This window comes from Scardinius erythrophthalmus, assembly GCF_964197995.2.
Source record: "Scardinius erythrophthalmus genome assembly, chromosome: 10".
NCBI lineage: Eukaryota > Metazoa > Chordata > Actinopteri > Cypriniformes > Leuciscidae > Scardinius > Scardinius erythrophthalmus.
In genome coordinates this window covers 19,445,968-19,459,603 of record NC_138230.1, presented here as the reverse complement: position 1 = coordinate 19,459,603, position 13,636 = coordinate 19,445,968, and the positions used below count along the sequence as shown (strand labels likewise).

Below are 13,636 nucleotides of genomic sequence, written 5' to 3'. Positions count from 1 at the left end.
CTACCATAATATGTGAGCCACATGTATGTACATGTTTTCATTTTTGAGAGAATAATGTTTATGCGTGGTTATTGAAAAAACTAAAAACTAAAGTTTCTGAAATAAGGCCACAAAACACATACTAAATATGTGGCAATAAGACTTGACTAATGGATGTCGTCGTTTTCTTCAAAATGATGTGAAAATCATCCTGCCTAATCATTCACATAAAACGATATATTGATTTAAGTTTTGTGAAACACTTTTAGTGTGGAAAGCCAATATGCAGATGGGGCGTAAACGCTCCAACAGCATCATGCATATTTAGTAGTTCACACCTGATGAGACAATGTCCCTGCATACTTAATGAGCCATTCATTCAGGTGTGTCACCTATAGCTAACTTAAATATACAAGCTTCATAAAAATTATCATTCTAGAAGAAAATTTCAGATGGCATTTAGAAGCTTTTGCATCTGAACTCTTCATATACACACACACACACACACACACACACACACACACACACACACACACACACACACACACACACACACACACACACACACACACACACACACACACACACACACACACACACACACACACACACATATATATACAATTACATATACACACACACATATATATATGCATACACATACATACTTTATAATCTATTCAAAACTAGTCAACGTCTTTCAAAACTAAAGTATACATTTTATCATACGTACAGTGAGGAAAATAAGTATTTGAACACCCTGCTATTTTGCAAGTTCTCCCACTTGGAAATCATGGAGGGGTCTGAAATTGTCATCGTAGGTGCATGTCCACTGTGAGAGACATAATCTAAAAAAATAAATCCAGAAATCACAATATATGATTTTTTTACTATTTATTTGTATGATACAGCTGCAAATAAGTATTTGAACACCTGTCTATCAGCTAGAATTCTGACCCTCAAAGACCTGTTAGTCTGCCTTTAAAATGTCCACCTCCACTCCATTTATTATCCTAAATTAGATGAGATGCACCTGTTTGAGGTTGTTACCTGCATAAAGACACCTGTCCACCCCATACAATCAGTAAGAATCCAACTACTAACATGGCCAAGACCAAAGAGCTGTCCAAAGACACTAGAGACAAAATTGTATACCTTCACAAGGCTGGAAAGGGCTACGGGGAAATTGCCAAGCAGCTTGGTGAAAAAAGGTCCACTGTTGGAGCAATCATTAGAAAATGGAAGAAGCTAAACATGACTGTCAATCTCCCTCGGACTGGGGCTCCATGCAAGATCTCTCCTCGTGGGGTCTCAATGATCCTAAGAAAGGTGAGAAATCAGCCCAGAACTACACGGGAGGAGCTGGTCAATGACCTGAAAAGAGCTGGGACCACCGTTTCCAAGGTTACTGTTGGTAATACACTAAGACGTCATGGTTTGAAATCATGCATGGCACGGAAGGTTCTCCTGCTTAAACCAACACATGTCAAGGCCCATCTTAAGTTTGCCAATGACCATTTGGATGATCCAGAGGAGTCATGGGAGAAAGTCATGTGGTCAGATGAGACCAAAATAGAACTTTTTGGTCATAATTCCACTAAACGTGTTTGGAGGAAGAAGAATGATGAGTACCATCCCAAGAACACCATCCCTACTGTGAAGCATGGGGGTGGTAGCATCATGCTTTGGGGGTGTTTTTCTGCACATGGGACAGGGAGACTGCACTCTATTAAGGAGAGGATGACCGGGGCCACGTATTGCGAGATTTTGGGGAACAACCTCCTTCCCTCAGTTAGAGCATTGAAGATGGGTCAAGGCTGGGTCTTCCAACATGTCAATGACCCGAAGCACACAGCCAGGATAACCAAGGAGTGGCTCTGTAAGAAGCATATCAAGGTTCTGGCGTGGCCTAGCCAGTCTCCAGACCTAAACCCAAAAGAGAATCTTTGGAGGGAGCTCAAACTCCGTGTTTCTCAGCAACAGCCCAGAAACCTGACTGATCTAGAGAAGATCTGTGTGGAGGAGTGGGCCAAAATCCCTCCTGCAGTGTGTGCAAACCTGGTGAAAAACTACAGGAAACGTTTGACCTCTGTAATTGCAAACAAAGGCTACTGTACCAAATATTAACATTGATTTTCTCAGGTGTTCAAATACTTATTTGCAGCTGTATCATACAAATAAATAGTTAAAAAATCATACATTGTGATTTCTGGATTTTTTTTTTTTTAGATTATGTCTCACAGTGGACATGCACCTACGATGGCAATTTCAGACCCCTCCATGATTTCTAAGTGGGAGAACTTGCAAAATAGCAGGGTGTTCAAATACTTATTTTCCTCACTGTATTTCAAAGTAAAGGATTCATTAGTTAGTTGATGACTTTATTTTTGACAAAACACATACAGTATATATTCCTCATCTCAGTATAGCAATAGAGTTTGCTAAAAGCTGTTCATTCAATACAGCAGTATTTGAAAATCGATAATATTTTGTAAAATTACATTTATATTTGCATTTATGTCGAAACCTAGACACTTTTAAACATCAAAAGGACATTTATTAATATGTATTCGTGTCAAAATGACATATAAACAGATTTTCCTATTCAATTTTGCATGGAAACGCTTCCAAGACGCTTGCGTGTCGCGTGAAAAATAGGCGTCGGTTCTATTTCTAGCATGTACGCGTTTTCCACGCGGCTTGTGCCGCGCCTGAGACGCGCGTCTCACACAGGCAGTGTGCAAACTCTAAACTGTTAACATGGGAGCCGAAATAAAAACGGACACGCCACGCAGCTGAGACGCGCATCCAGTGTGTTCCAGCTGATGTGGGCGTTTCACAGGTTTGTATGGATCGCCTCACATTTGCGTTTGAATAGCGCGCGCTCTCCGTAGGCGGAGTCACATTAAAACTTAATTAGCTGAGATGAGAACGACTGACATCTCTCTCTTTACATACATATTATATAAACTGTGAATATTTGTTTTTTATAAAAATCACTTCATTTAAAAGAAGAGAATTCAAGCTTCATGCCTGTGTGTCTGTATGCCTGTTTGACTGAGTATTCGCTGAGTTACAGTTCATTTTCGGACGCGTTTCAGAATTGACTTCACTGACGGAGAGTAGGCAGAACTCGCATCATGTTTATTTTTCTTTATTTGGCGAAAAGCACAACACTTTGTTTTTATTGTGAGTATACACAAAAATAATACACACTAAACGGGATCGATTGATGTATAACACAAGCATATAAGATAAAAATTAATATATTTTTTTTATTTATTTTTTGCACTCATAAGGAAAAAAGCGCGATAGCCGACCCCAGGGGGTTAAGATCTTTATTAAGATTAAGATGTTTACTGTCACTGCACATGTACAATGAAACTGTGACGGAGCAACCTCCAGATGCCATTACGCTATAAAACATAATACAAAACAATGCAATACAATACAATAAAAATTAGTGTAATAATATTACACTGTGATAAATAGGACATTACATGATAAAATATTGCACAGTAAATATTTACTAAGAGGCAATATATGAGGAAAAGGTTAAAATCTCTGTTTCCATGTAAAGGGTGTGGTGTTAAATAGTGACGTGGTAGAAACTGTTTTTGAGTCTTGTTGTGTGTGCAAACAGTATACTGTATCGTTTACCAGATGACAGGAGGGTGAACATGTTATGACCTGGGTGCGAAGGGTCTCTAATAATGGCTGTGGCCTTTCGGTTGCAACGTTACCTATAAATGTCCTCCAAACTGGGGAGTTGGGAGCCAGTGATCCTCTCTGCTGTTTTTATAATGCGTTGGAGAGACTTCCTGTTTTCTGAAGTGCAGACAGAATACCTCACTGCGATGCAGTAGGTAATGACAGATTTAATGACCGACCTGTAGAAGTTAACCAGCAACTATTGTGGAAGTTGTGCTTTTTTCAACAACCTCAGGAAATTAAGCCTTTGGAGTGGCATTGTGGCGGTCCATGTCGCATCCTGGCTGACATGTACTCGAAGGTATTTGAAGCTCTGCACAACCTCCACTCTCTTTCCATTGATGTTTATAGGGTGATGGGCAGAAGACTTCCTCCTTCTGAAGTCCAGGATCATCTTCTTCGTCTTTATTGCGTTGAGGATCAGGTTGTTGTTTTGGCTCCAGCTCTCCAAGTTCTTGACCTCTGCTCTGTAGGCTGTTTCGTTGTTGTTGGTAATTCTGCCTACAACGATGATGTTGTCTGCAAACTTGATGATAGTGTTTGTCTCGTAAGAAGGTTTGCAGTCATAGGTGTAGAGAGAAAAGAGAAGGGGGCTCCCATGTTCAGTATAATGGAAGGGGAGACATGCTTCCCCATGTGCTCAGTCTGTGGTCTATCAGTGAGGAAGTCATGCACCCAATTGCACAGATGTGTGTTGAGACCTAAATGGTTGAGTTTGTTGACCAGGTTATGGGGAGGGATGGTATTGAAGGCGGAGCTATAATCAACGAATATGTGTCCCGCTGTTCAATGTGTGTTAGAGCCATATGGAGCACAAGTGACACCGCATCCTCAATTGCCCTATAGGCAAACTGTTGATCCAAGGAGGGTGAAGTATTGCTCTTGATGTGAGATAAAATGAGTCGCTCGAAACACTTCATCGCCACAGGTGTCAGATCTACAGGCTTATCAGAGTCCTGATTGCTGCCTGTTTTGGTAACGGGATAATTATGGCTGACTTGAGGCATGTTGGAACAATAGCCTGTTCTAGGGAGGTGTTAAACAGGTCCGTGAATACTGCTGTCAGCTCACATGCATGTTGTTTCAGGACCCGTCCTGGCACGCTGTCTGGCCCAGTAGCCTTGCTAGGGTTGATGTGGTTCAGAGTACAGTTCTCAACGGGTCGGATCGGCCCGACAAACCCGACGGGACCCGTGGGTTCGGGTCGAAAATATAATCAAATGACTCGGGTCGGACCTCTGGCTTAATCTTTTCCGCTCAAAAAAACAAAAACATTTATTAATAATCGCTGCTGTTCACCGTAAAGAAAGTCTGGCTGCTGCGTGTAACGTGCATCATGGAGAGGGGCGGGGGCAGACCTGACGCCGCTGCGTGCACGCCTTTAGCCTGGAGAAGAAGATGGAGTTGTTGAGAGGTAAACTTGCCGCAGGTGAATTCACCGTCGCTACTACAGCCTATTTATATATTTAAAGTTTATTGTTTCAGTTGTTTGTATTGTTTGTATTGTTAAAAGGTGTGAACATTAAAGGTTGATTTGAATTCCCATCTGCTGGTCATGATAATACGTTTATGAGAGAAAAAAAAAATCCGACGTGGCGTCGGGCCGCGGGCCGGGTTCGGGCAGATGATTCATGTTTATGTGTCGGGTTACATCGGGTCCGGGCTTTAAAAGCCACGGGCCGGGTCGGGTTGTAATTTTCAGGCCCGTTGAGAACTCTAGTTCAGAGCCTGTCTCACCTCGTGGGGGCTGAGCTCCAACACACTTGATGGGGGTTCCTGCTGTGTCTGTGTAATGTTATTTGAGGTGTCTACACAGTCAAACCTGGAAAATAAGCGATTCGGCTCCTCATGTAGGGATGAACTCAATGTTTGTGTTGAGCTGGTGTGATTGCCCGCATAATCTGTGATGGCCTTGATGCCCTGCCACATGCGTCGGGAGTCAGTGTTGTTAAAGTGCTCCTCAAACGCTTCTTGTAGTAGCGCTTTGCTTCCTTGATGCCTCTTCTCAGTTTAGCCCTAACTGTTTGATAGGCTCCATGATCTCCTGACCGGAATGCGGCATTACGGGCCTTCAGCAGCCTAAGCACAGCTGTATTCATCCATGGTTTATGGTTGGGGAGCGTGCGTATTTTCCTCTCTGTGGTGACATTTTCCATACAAAGTTGCACAGTAGTCATAGTCCAGCACAGATGAGGCATAGGTGTTTAGGTCTGTGTGGTTATTTTGTGTTGCAGTCAATTTAAATAAGTCCCAATCAGTCTCGTCGAAACTGTGACGAATATGACGACATATGACGAAGTCCTGCAGCCTGGCCATAGCTCCCTCAGGCCAGATCCTGATGGTGCAAACTGTGGGTTTAATCCTTGCAATGAGAGGTTTGTAGATAGGGGTCACAGACATGCTGACATGGTCAGACAGGCCAAGGTGGGGAGAGGGAGATGCTTTGTAGCTCTTTGTTATATTACAGTTCACATGATCCAAAATATTACGTATATATTAAAATATATATGATCCAAAAGTCTCTTGTGGGAAAATCGATAACCTGATTAAAATTTGGGACGCACAGTCTTAAGATTGACGTGATTAAAGTCCCCTGCTATGATAAACACACTGTCTGGGTAGGTATTATGCAACGTGTGTATGGCCTCATATAGTTTAGCCAGCACCAGCATAGCATTAGCTTGCGGTGGGATGTAAACAGCAGTGAGAAATACCACGGTAAACTCCCTTGACAGATAGAACGTTATAAACATTATAATGCATTACAGCGTTATAAACTCCAAGTCCGGGGAGCAAAACTTTCCAACAGTGTCAATGGATGCACACCAGGTATTACTCACATATATGCGCACATCACCGCCTTTTTCTTTGCCTGAGTCTGCTGTTCGGTCCGCTTGAAACACAGTCCGGCCTGCTTGCTCAATAGCTGCATCTGGGATTTTATGATTCAGCCAGGTTTCAGTGAAAAGTTAAGCACAGCTGCTTAATCTGTTTGAGTGGATCCTCAGCCTCAACTCGTCGATCTTATTGACGATTGACCGGGCGTTCAATACGAATAGGCTGAGTAAGCTGGTTTATCCGGGGAGCTCCTTAGCCTAGCATGTACGCCCGCTCGCTTGCCTCGCTTTTGTTTCCTTTCTCGCCGTCGCCTGTGCCGCTTGCCGCCCGGGCTTGTGATCCAAGCAGGTACCGTTGTGCAGAGTAGTTCCTCCGGTATGCTAGACAGAGGAGGTGGAATAAAAGTCACTGTCCTAATATCCAGTATCTTCTCTCGGTCATACATTATGTGAGTTGATTCTGTTAAAAAAAAAAAAAAAAAAGACTTCCAGCACAGAAGAAAACATCCAATAACACTAAAAAGCGGCACCTAGTGAGAGAGCTCAAAGCCGCTGCGTCTGTGCGCGCCGCCATTTTCATAATTTTCATAAATACAACTGGTAGGATTACTTAAACTTAAAGGTGCCATGTGTCATGTCTGGCAAAAAAAATCAAGTCATACTCCACATTCCATACCAGATGGGGGCAGTATACCTTCAGAAAGTGAATTGGTCTACTCTAGAGTAACAAACGAGAAACGGCATAGTCTCTATGCTCCGCCCCTACCTTCTTAGCTGCACATATACAAGTGAAAATAGGTACAACATCTATTTAGAGTGTTATGTATGCTGCCCGCCTGAAGCTAATTTAGCAGCATATATCAAGTTTGATTTTCATTAGCAATACCACTTCTTGCTAAGTTATCATTAGTCACCAAAAAACATTCGGTCTCATTACACCTTGCAATGTTTTCCGTTACGTTTCGTGCGTCCAGGGTGTGTAAAGCAGAAGCAGCCTGGCCAGCGGCGGAGTATGTGCGATCCGTGAGTGCTGAAGACGTTCTGCATGGCTTTAATGGGTGCGCAGGAGGACACAAATGGGCGGCGACAGCTTCTTCCAGTGGCGGGAGCTTTTTCCTCAGCGCCGTCAACAGAGAGAGCGTTACTAAAACTGTATACGCCGCCGACTTGAGCTGCAAAGAAGCTCTGGCCGCCCTGTCAAGGACGCTTGTCAAAAAGTACGGGGAAACTTGACCGCTCTGAATATAGTGAGTGAGTGCGCGCGCGCGGCCGGGGCTCGCTCTCGCTCTCTCTGCTAGTTCTTAGCAGAAGAGCGCGTGCGCGCTTAAAATGTCATATTTTGGTATGAACGTTCACCCGCCAGTGTGGCGGATAGCCTTTTGAGATTTACTCGCCAGACAGAAAATCTACCCGCATATGGCGCTTGGCGGGTGTTAGTTTTGGACCCTGCGTGCGTCCATTTGGGGTTCATTATCATCGAAGACATTTCAAGCTTCTTAGGTTAGGTAATGTTACATTTTAGCATCAGCTTGGTAGAGACGGGCTCTGGTTGATAACAGGTGAACAGCCTTCGATACATTTCTATGTTATAACTTCCCGAAAAAACTACACAAACATATAAAACAAACTTCTAGCGAAATACTGACAGTATCTTACTTGCCAATCCAAAAGAAATGTTGCAAGTTCGGAGTCAAACCTAATTTCTTTCATGTCCATCAGTTGTCTCCAGCGATGGAAAGCAGTGCCGATGTTTACTCGGGTTCGGCTCCTTTTCTTATCTGAATTTATTTGTGCTTCAGAGCGCGGTTTTTCCCTGCAGCGGGTGGTGGTAGGGGTCTCTTGCCAAGGGCTTCAGCCATCCTTCCGCTCTCTTCCCTGAACTGAAATGTAGTAGTGGGCTGTACTTTCCACACGATTGACATCAGGTTCAAGTACGCCCACAAGCCGTGCGAGTTATTCGTGTATTGCATGTTTGGCTGGTGGTTATGTTGCCCGTATACCGCCTCCCATGGCCGAAACTGGTATTACGACACCTGTCGGGCCGTGGCTAGTAATGCTAATGCTAATTAAGGTTGATATCTCTGCCGCACTATAACTTGACATTTTTTTAATGACATCATCGCCCTTATTTCTTCTCATTCTTTTGATGCGTGTAGCTCATTTTTGGGATATTTTTACCTCAATTTTTACACAGATGTATTTTATTTATTCTCATTGGTGCAATTATTAAAATGGCAGAATTTGTTAAAAGGGATAAAATGGTATGTTGAAAATGTTGTTCTTGTTACACGGGCGCCGCCATGTTGGATTTCAGCATTCCACTACGTCACTGGCATGGTAAGCTACTCTGTTGCTAACCAACACAAGCAGAGCAGCCATAGCATGTACATAGTCTGAGGCCAGCTGACATGGCTGAGGAAACAGAAACCAACAGGTCTGGGGGTTCATACTGTATTGCCCCTGGCTGTAGTAATGAATGGTATAGGGCTAGGCAGCTGGGGTTGCGATACATTTTCACAGGCTACCTTGACAAGGAAAACTGAGACTGACACACTTGCCATTCATTGAAATTGAGTCACAAAACCAAGCTAGACATCAAACGATCCAACCTAGGTAAAGGGCTAGCAGCTAAACACGTTGGAAGCACTTTTGTCAAACTCCACAAGCTAGACACCACTCCGACCATATAAACTGTATAAATAAATCATGACTCCGACGATATCACAGATCGATAATAATGCGTTTACTAGCAGCTAACTAAACCGCAGCAGGTCTGTAAACAGAATCCAATGTCCCTCTCTACTCACCCTGAAGCTAGCTGATGTTCATTGTGTCAGGAAACATTGTTGATGCAGGGAGTTCAACTCGCAGTACTAACGTTAGCTGCTAGGCCCATAGTAAGAGGTATCTGTGCAGTAACCGGCCGTGCAGTATTTTGATTTTAACATTTTGCGTGCAGCTAACTTAACAAGCGATCCCATTGGATGAATTCGTCCAATCACATTTGCCATTTATCGTCCTCGACTTTCTAAAACGCACAGTACCTCAAACGTTTTAGTATTTTTCTCTAAATGCACACGACATATATGCAGTCTCTATTTACTAAAATGCATAATGTGCTTGTAAACAATAAATGAGAGAAAGGCTACAGCCCTCCAACCTCCCACCACATTTGCCTCTTATAACACCATGAACCACTATTGCTCCATTAATAATTGACTATGTACATTGCAAATACAATCTGTATCATACCTGCATTACTTTTATTTCGTGTAGCTGCTAATTTACAACGTAACGGCATTGCATGCTCGTAGTTTCTTTTGAACTTGGATCAGTGAGGCGATACAGCGCGCGCCGCTGCATTTGCGCGTGCAATTGAGTGTGCGCTACGAGAACAGGGTAACGGCTGACAGGACAAGAAAGTCAGTTTTTCTGAGGTGAAAGACTTTATTTCAGCGTACACTTATGTCACTGCCTGGTAGTCCCTATTGTGCTGGGTTTTCTGAAGTAGTCATGATTCGCCTCTCATAACATAACATGCTCTAAACACGCACGCAGAGTGGAAAAGGAGGAGCGGGGAGCAAGGATCACAAATTTGAACTATATCGATATATGCGATATGGTCTAATTCCATATCTCATTTCAAAAATAAATGTTCCAGGTTGTCCTCTCTGCAACAGATTGATTCCGGTGCACTGTCTATGCTCCGGCAGCGCCCGCACCCACACCAGTCACTTCCCCCCAAACGATCCTGTACTGTAGGTGGAGCCTGAAACTGATCGTCCTCCTTGTGGTGGTAGTCAGGTACTACTGGCCTGTCCCTCACAGGCTCAAACACGTAACCAAAATGACTCATTTTCGTGTGTATAGGACCTGCAGTTGCAGCTGCCTATATACCTTCGCAGGTTCTACCATGCCAGTGATGTCATCAGAATTGCCCGCGTTCTAAAACTAACAAACGCAATTTTTGTGTTGCTTAAAAAAAAGCTATATTGATATTTAAAAAAAATGTTTTTGTGTAATTTACTTTTAATTGTCATAAACAACACGTTATCAATGTTGATTTTTTCAGTTCAGTTCATCTTTAAATTAAAGTTTTGCTGAATTAATATTTTTCAATCTCGCTATTGTTTTACTTAATCAATTTATAACTATACAATAACTAAATATTTTATATTGAACTATTTTACTCATAATTTCGATTTCCTGCTTTTTTTTGTGCGATACTAGTTATGTTGTTTATATTTGTTCCCCTGTTACAGTTTTGGCATGTCTATTTATTATATTGCATTTTTAAGGGGCTTGTTTAGCTTTTTTGTGATATCTGGCAATCACTTCACTGGAGCTTTAATGAAGAGAGTGAAAATTTGATTAGAGAGTAGAAGAGCAGCAGCAAACTGAACAGCAGCTAATGTTAGTGGAGTTATTAAACAAGGTAGTTTAAATTGTACACACTGTTTAACCTCGTTATTGTACTCAAGTCCAGTGAAGACTGAGACACCATCGCTGCTCAGCCTTTCAAATTCGCCTCTCGCTGTGTGAGCACGCGCACGTCTTTTGTATCATCAAAATGTGTGATTATCAGCTGATTCTGATCATTGGTTGATCTTTTGGAGTTAGAAAAACATAATATGCACGGTTGCATTCTCAATATATAATAAATAGTGATTTAGCCTCAGGTACAGGATATGTTAATTCACTTTTACAAGAAGGTATTGTTGGTTATTTTGAAATCGCAATGAACAACAATTTGCTTAGAATATGTTTAGCCCTCTGATGGTCTGCGGGGTCTTTTTGACCCGCAAATGACTTTTGCTCAAATTAAAAAAAAAATTCCCTTTGTCCAAATGGTATGAAACCTTTTACGGCTCTTAACACTTTCTAGATCTACAAAAAAAAAAAAAATTGGAATGATATCTGTTTTTATGTTAGTGTGACAAAATTTGTGACACTCGTGGTCCGCAATCAAAATAGACAAAATTCATCATCAAAATCAGAAACAACGCAGAACACATCGACAGAAATGACAGAAATAAAGTGGCACACTTCCACCAATTCAAAAAGCATCCACAATGCTGAATTATTTTGCTCACAACAAACACACACACACACACACACACACACACACACACACACACACACACACACACACACACACACACACACACACACACACACACACACACACACACACACACACATATATAGAGGAATACATTTTTGAGACTATAAAAACTGTTCTCTTATCATTTGTAAAATAAAATCATCCAAAATGCAGTACCACCACAAAAATAAATTGGTGACACTGACACATTAAAAAAAAATGTGCACACACACACACGCACACACACACACACACACAGGAACATTTGTAAGGCTATAATTTGTCAAAGAAAATCATCCAAAATGCAGTACCACCACAAAAATAAATTAGTGACACTGACACATTGAAAATGTAAACACACACACACACACACACACGCGCATACACACACAGGAACATTTGTAAGGCTATATTTGTCAAATAAAATCATCAAAAATGCAGAACCACTACAAATATAAAGTGGTGTGGTGACACTGGCACATCGACAATGTGTACTCACACACTCTCTCTCTTTATCTCTCACACACACACACACACACACACACACACACACACACACACACACACACACACACACACACAATTGTGTGTGTCTAGAATCTAGAATTAGATTAAAAATAAATGATTGAAATAAATGATAAAATCTTAAGACTCCAACATTTCTCTTTGTAACATTTTGTTCAGGTTTGATTCTAATCATAATGTAACATTATTGAAAAACTGGGGGTTTTTTTGGTACAAAAAAATGCTAAACTTTGACAAAAATATTTTATTTTTGTTATAATTGTGATTTTATAATATTTAGATATGAATCCAACTTGTGAAAAGATATCTTTCTGATAGTCTAATAGCAAATAGCATATACTGGAGCTCTATAGCCATCTAGTGGTTAAAATTATTATTTTTTATTTTAAAACTGCATTTTCCAAAAAATGGGCATAAATGTTACATTAAACCATTTAAAATTATCCATGTTATCCCCATGAATGAAAGTTAGAAATCTGGGTCTTTTATAAAGTGAATTTTACATCAAATGCTGTTTTTTTGTAAAAAGGCTATTTAAATTATTTATTTATTTATTTATTTATAGAAATTAAAAAAATATCATAAATTCTCCAAAAACTGCACAAATGTTGAGTAAAAACATTAACAAACAGAATAAAATTACATTTGTAAAAAAAAAAAAAAAACTATTATCTTGTTACAAAATTAAATGTTATTGTCTGGGGTCTCTAGAGACCCCAAAAAACTCGAGTGTAGACATAAATAAAGACCATCAGAGGGTTAGAAACATATTGATGTATTCTCCTGTGTTGACGTAGGTTTATAAATAATTTTGCGTTACAAATCTGGTGAAATTGCGCACGTTGCGTTTCCAGATGAACGTTATAAATAACTCAAACTGAAGTTGCAACTCAAAAGGAAAGTCTGTTCATTCGGCGGCCATATTTGCAACGCCACCGTGCAGGTATTTCGAGCATCCAAGACCAAGTCCTTCTACTTGAATAGGGGAATTCTAAAATCTCAAAAACTGTCAGCTGCAGTGACCTATCTGCAGTGACCTATCTTGCACCCAGCGCAATTGACTTTGTACACCGACGCATGTATCATTCCTATTTTGCACCCGCGCAAAGCGGACTTTTCCCTCCACAGAAGCACGTCGCTAAACTAGGGAATGAACTTGCGCTCCCTGGGCGGTTCAGCGCAAAAAAGGAGGCGTGTTCCAGCTCAAACGTTCCTTCATGCTATTTTGCAGGTTTAGAAAACAATTGCGCCACTAACCAGGAAAAAATAGTTTAAAGTCAGTGGCGCGCTGCGCATGTTATTCATATGCTATTTTAAGGGCGCATGCTTGGCCATAATCAATGTAGCGTGTGCACAACGCGCATACACTTTGATTCTCTCATCTACACAGAAGCAGCAGTTTACATTTTTCACAAATCTCGCGAGAATCATGACGTGCTTTACGGCACGACGTCACGTACATCAACAACATATGAAGCAG

General features: G+C 41.3%; 1 protein-coding gene across 2 annotated transcripts in view; it reads left to right on the top strand.

The window, feature by feature from the left end:
- Positions 1–13,636, top strand: part of topaz1 (testis and ovary specific TOPAZ 1) — a 140,791-nt gene that overhangs the window by 59,301 nt on the left and 67,854 nt on the right. The gene's annotated exons all lie outside the window — the stretch shown is intronic.